The sequence below is a fragment of the Triticum urartu genome, chromosome 1A, assembly GCF_056163025.1.
Source record: "Triticum urartu cultivar PI428250 chromosome 1A, HENAU_Tu73, whole genome shotgun sequence".
In the NCBI taxonomy this organism is placed as follows: domain Eukaryota; kingdom Viridiplantae; phylum Streptophyta; class Magnoliopsida; order Poales; family Poaceae; genus Triticum; species Triticum urartu.
In genome coordinates, this window is record NC_141873.1 from 564,538,680 (window position 1) to 564,545,067 (window position 6,388).

General features: G+C 42.1%; 1 non-coding gene across 1 annotated transcript; it reads left to right on the forward strand.

Annotated features, from left to right (window-relative positions):
- The first annotated feature begins 5,986 nt into the window (after nt 1–5,986).
- Nucleotides 5,987–6,183, forward strand: LOC125533422 (U2 spliceosomal RNA). The gene has a single exon (XR_007294298.2). It is a non-coding gene; the product is annotated as a U2 spliceosomal RNA (small nuclear RNA).
- The last annotated feature ends 205 nt before the right edge of the window (nt 6,184–6,388 follow it).

A 6,388-nucleotide genomic window follows, 5' to 3' on the forward strand; every position in this document is an offset into this window, starting at 1 on the left:
AATCACAAAATTCCAAAGGGAAAATAGAGTTTTTGGGCGTTTTAGACGTTTTTTTGGACGTTTTTAGCGTTTAGTGCTAGTCAGCGTTTAGGGTTAGGTTTTATGGTCTAAACCCTTAGTTTTTACTGTTTAGCATAGAGTTTCCAACGTTTTAAGTCCCGGGTTTAGGGTTTAGGACAATTTTTGAAATGACAAATTGTAAAAGAAAAAAAGATATGCTCTACTTTATGTTTTTTTGAATTTTGGTTAAATCTTGTCAAACCGGTCAAACAACTGATTCAAGAAATATAGAGTGTTACTAAATAATTACGCAATAATATTAGTGTTACTAAATAAGTATCTCAGTTTTTTTGAATTTTGTTCAAATCTGGTCAAACTGTGGTCAAACTATGGTCAAACTACTTATTCAAGAAATATTAGTGTTACTACATAATTATTCAAGAATATTAGTGTTACTAAATAATTCATTCAATTTTTTGAATTTTGGTCAAATCTGGTCAAACTATGGTCAAACTGTGGTCAAACTATGGTCAAACTTATTCAAGAAATATTAGCGTTACTAAATAATTAATGTTTTTTTAGAATAATAGTTTCAAACTCAAACGGTGAAATGTGTCCCTCACTATATATTTTTTTATCCTGAGATGTTTCCAGATAGATGTGAGTGTCCCTAATACCCTGCTTATTGCAAATTGTGAAGTTGTCAGGTCATGGGTTGCAGCTGCAGAACACATATCAGAATATCATAGGTTATTCAGCGTTAATTGGCTTCCCATTACAATTTCAGTTTGTTCGTGCAGAGTAGCGTGAGTTTTCAGATGCATGTAAATATATACATCTGGTCTCTTAGGTCTTGCATGCAGTTCTTAGTTAACCTTCTCTGCCAGTTTCTTATGCCTGTGTATAATCGTATAATTAAGGTGATTCCTCAAATTTGTATGTATTCCTGTGTGGAGTATACTAACATTAACATGCTCGTGAGGGCCTAAACTAGGAATTCTTCATACTGATCATTAATTGTCTCAGAATAGAGCTGACCAGACAGTTGTTTGGTACTGTAGTTCAATGAGGAAGCACGATCACTTTTGTGAAGAAATACAAGACTAACATTCACCCGGAGAGGTAATAATTTGTCCTGTATACCTCCTAAGTTGCAAGTTGCAACTATATAGTATGTTGCTTACTCTTTATTTTACTTCCCATGCACATATCAATTTGAGGGTATATGCATATTTATCTTCCTGAGGTAAGTCATATACAGGTTTTACTAATGAGCAAGATGGCTGACTTACTTTTTTCTATTACTGTTTTGTATTGCTGAAGATGTCCAACAAAATGTAAAGAAGGTTTTTTCATGGTATGCCATCCATAATCTTCTTTGTTGTTCATCAGATCTTTTTATTACTTAATTGTAATGCAAGATAAATGTATCTTCTCTTAATAACATAACTATCTTGATGTTTACAGGTTGCTTTTGTCTTGATTATGTAGTTTCCTAACATACAACAACTTCAATTTGATAATTGGCCACTCAAGCATGGATGGTAATGTAGACGGAAATGGTTATACATAATATGGGATTTAAAATTTTAGACAAGTGTAATATTTCAATTCTTTCCTATTCTCAATCCGTCTGATGTCCCAACTACAAATTCTCCTTTAGAGACACGATGAAAACATGAGAATTAGGCTGTTATTTTTGGTTTTTGAAAGATTAGCAGCACCTCAGTGATGCCGATTACATAAAGGTAATGCACCAACAGTGGATTAGGTTGTTATTTTATTTGATCAGAGTTATGTTATCCAATGCATAGAATTAGTCAAAAGAGCTAAAACCTTACTGTTCTATCGGGACTAATGAAATTTGTATGCCTCCTGTTTTGGGATGGATTAAAGTAAATGTGCACGGGAGTCCAATGCAGATTGCACACAATCAAGACTTGGGGTTATAGCTAGGTGGTGATGTTTTAGTTACAGATTGATAGTTTATTCCACTTGCACATATTGAAAAGCTTAACCATTCTCTGCTTCTTTGATTGTTCGTGCATTGTCCAAAATCTGAATGATGTAAGTAGCCGGATTGATCTTACTTACCTATGTATCATTCTAAAGTATCTTCAAATAAGAATAATTTATTCATCGTTTTGTTGATCCTTTTAGGAGTCAGTTGATGAGTGAAACGCCAACTTTAGACAATATTTCCCGCAGCAACGCGCGGGGTATCATCTAGTTATTACAAAATGTGTCCGTATCTAGGCAAATTTAAGAGAAAAAATTGGGACGTTGGTAATATGAATTATGTGCTGCCATCATACTAGGTGCATGTATACATAGCAGAGATATCTCCTCAGAGCACAAGAGGATCCGTGAACTAGGTGCCTGTATACGCCTCGAAAAAAAACTAGGTGCCTGTATGCATAGCAGAGATATCTCCTCAGTCACAAGTACATGGATTGTTCATGTCAAGCTCACCGTGCAATTGATCATTCTGTAGTTATCTATCACCCTTGGTATTTTGTTGGCCTATGTGCTAGGCATGTTTGTTCCTTGGAGGTTGCTTGCAGTACTAGGTAATGCAATCATATTACTGAAGTTTGGTCTTGCTGCCACCATTTTGCAGTTTGTTCCCTCTTTTTGTGAGAGTTTTCAGTTAATTTATGGCACCAGGTTTCTGATGCAAATCTTTGGTACCCATTCTTTCAGGAATCTTGCCTTGTACGTTGTCGATTCCTGGTCTATTCTTCATTCCGGAGTCTCCAAGATGGCTGGTGTGTATATGCTCAAGTTCCATACATGAAACAGAGCATCATTCTGAAATCTGTAGTGACATTCTTTTTACTCATCCCTCTTCAGGCAAAGATGAACTTGATGGATGATTTCGTGAATCTTTACAAGTTTTGAGCGGTTTCGAGACTGACATCACAACGGAAGTGAATGATATAAAGGCAAGCACTTGCCCTTTTGTTTCTCTTGTTTCATTATCTTGGAAATCCTTTGCAAGTATTTTCAGCCTAGTATAAGTTTCTTATCATTGGTAATATGTCTATATGTATGTCATTCTTGTAGAAGCAACATCGTCGATTTTACATTTGAACTTTTGATTGCTGTTGTGCAGAGAGCCGTAGCATCTGCAAACAAAAATGCTACGCTCCGTTTTCAGGAGCTAAATCAAAAGAAGTACCGAACTCCATTACTAGTAATTTCCATACCCTTTTTCACCTTTTTTGGTTCATTACATATGAAAACCACTGCATTTCTTTAAATGATAGTTATGCTACATTTGGGAAGATAGGAACTGGCCTTCTTTTTTTAGAACGTAGACACTGGGAGCGTCGGGCCTTAAATTAATAAAGCCCACTTCGGAACAGGCAGAGTAGCTAACCATGGACATTACAAGTTCGAGACAAAAGCCAGGGCTTACGCGAGGAGCAGAAAGCTTAAGGTTCAGAGCCTGACTGCGAGAATGGTTACAAGGCCGAAGCCCATGGCCTTGAGTACGCAGACTCGCCAAAATAAAGAGCCCACCCTTAGGTAGGCACCACCGGCTCCCTAGCCATGACGTAAACCTGGTGAATACGGACTTGGGCATGCTTCATGAGTTCAGCGTCCTTCGGCTTCACCAACGGACTCCGTTTCTGCAAGAGGAAAGAGCATTTGTAGATAATATTAGCCGGGTGCGTCGGGAGCTGTCCTTCGATGGTAAATTTGTTGCGTGTCAGCCACAGGGACGAAAGCATCGCGCCAATGCTAGTCCACAACACCCACTTGCCCTGGCCCTGGATCGAGTCCAGGAGCGCCACCAGTTCGTGCGAGGAGCGCGGATCCCACGAGACCCCGGCCGCCTCACGCATTGCACTCCAAGCAAAACGCGCCAGCGGGCAAAGGAAAAAGACATGGTTCGCATTCTCTGGCGACCCGCACAGCGCACACGGCCCAGTGGCCGGGCCGTTCCTCTTTGCAATGTTAACAGATGTGGGCAGTCGATCGCGTAACAGCTGCCAGAGGAACACTTTGATTTTCAGAGGGACGCGGGCTTGCCAAAGCCCTTTAGCCACTGTCTGTACTGACCCTTGGCACAGTTTGTGGTACAACGACTTGACGGAGAACTTCCCAGACGCATTGAGGTGCCAGGAAACCCTATCTCGTTCCCCAGTTAGCGCCACGGGGGCTACGAGTTGCAGCAAAGCCTCCCACTTTGCTGCTTCCTGCTCGTTCAGGTTACGGCGGAAGGCAATGGCCAGGGGATGAGCCAATGCCTCTGCTACTCGCTGGTCCGGCTCCACAGCTAGAGCATACAACTCTGGGAACACTTCCCAGAGAGGGCCTGTGCCCACCCACAAATCTAGCCAGAATCGGGTGGAGCGACCATTACCGACTTGGAACTTAGCACCTTTATCGAAAGCGGGTCTGATGGCCTGTAGGTCTTGCCAAAAGGGAGAGCCCCTTGCTTCCCCTTCAAAGAAATTCTCGTTGGGGAAGTACTTGGCCCGAAGGATGTCAGCCCAAAGTCCAGTCGCTCCTTGCGAGAGTTTCCAAATCCATTTACACATGAGCGCTATGTTCTGTAGACTGGTGTTGATGATTCCTAGTCTTATATCATCCCCTTCAAAAAAAACATGGCATTTTAAGATGCTGAGCGGCAAACACTATTTATCACTGGGTGTCTTCCTCTTCTGCCAAGCCACTCTGAACTTATCGTATGGTTGTGATGGTTATTTGTTACAGGACAATCTACCACATGATGCTCACTCGGACTACATCTTAAGCATGGTGTCCTTGGTGGCTCTTGTGGTATGTCTGCAGTTACATCATTTCGTCGTGTGACATATGCGGTGAACGAAGCTGTGCCAAAAAATCTTCTTAACCTGGATGTTTTCTTCAGGCTTATATCATCACCTTCTCCTTCGGCATGGGTGCCATTCCATGGCTCATAATGTCAGAGGTAAGAGCTGCTGGCCTCTCATAGCCCTCTGGAGCATTTACATAACCACAACTCAGAGAGATGCCATGAATAACAATTCAGAGCAGGCATCTGAAATTCACAACCGATGCATAAGCGAAATATTCTGAATTCTTCAGTTCCAACTTTGAATGAACATTTTCAGATCCTCCCGGTGGGTATCAAGAGTTTCGCGGGGAGCTTCGCGACGCTGGCCAACATGCTCACTTCCTTCGGGGTGACAATGACGGCGAACCTGCTGCTGAGCTGGAGCGCTGGCGGTACGTGACTGTTCAGCGCCTCTGCTCTCCCCTCTTGCCTGACCAAGGAATAATTCTGAACCATGAAACTTGATGAACTTTTACATGTTCATTCATCATCTTTGTAAATGATTGCAGGGACTTTCGCGTCATACATGGTCGTGAGCGCGTTCGCCCTCGTGTTCGTCATACTTTGGGTGCCGGAGACCAAGGGGAGGACCCTGGAGGAGATACAGTGGTCGTTCCGGTGAGCGATCTTGATCCGCGGCGCCACCGGGTCGTCGCAGATGGTGTGTAGCTCTTCAAGTTAGGGTAAAAAAACGTATGTTAGGCTGGCAAGAATTGGTTTGCACGGTCAGCGATCTTGGCTCTTCGAACCTTGCAGCCAGTTCCCACCAAGTGGAATCAGTAGTACCGGTCACATTATTTCTTCTTCTTTTTGAGTTGTTTGGATTGCTTACCACATGTATCACGTGGTACATTATTTCTTCTTGTGTTATGTATCTTTTGTAAGACAAATGCAGAAAATCATATTTTCAGCGGGAACGAGCAGCCCCAGAAAGGCCGTGTGTTTCCTGCCGAGGCTGTACGGCTGGGCCGGGCTTTGAGGCCCAGTCTTCTTTCTTGGTTTCTGTGCCCAAACGGTAATCAAGCTAATCAAATTTGTCTAAAAAAAAGCTAATCAAATAGAAAAGCCTCCCGGTTAGATTAGTCCCACACCGCTTGCGCGGCTCGGCATAACTGTTGGGACGGGTATAAGAGGAGGGGCAAGGCTTTGTTTCAACTCATACCTTTCTCGGCCTTTTGGCTAAGATCAAGTGTAGTATCTGTTCTTATCAGTTTAATATCTGATATGTGGATTACATGTCCACAACGATATTAAATTTATTTTTTAGGGGGAGGATCCATCATAGTGGCTTGCCACTAGAGTCCTTGTGTGTTTCCTGGGCGTTGCACTACTGCCCTGGGTGTGGCGCACCCCAACAAAAACCAAATTAAATATTTAATTCAACTTGCAATTTGATTTGATTAAATCTTTTAATTCAGAATAAATTGAACTGTGAAACAACAAACCTGATCAAATCGCTAATCACGACCCAAAGAGGTAATACCGCGCCTACGTTCACTGTGTAAGAAACTCGTAAACATTTTGTGTAGACAAGTATTATGAAGTCTGGTGCCTACTGGT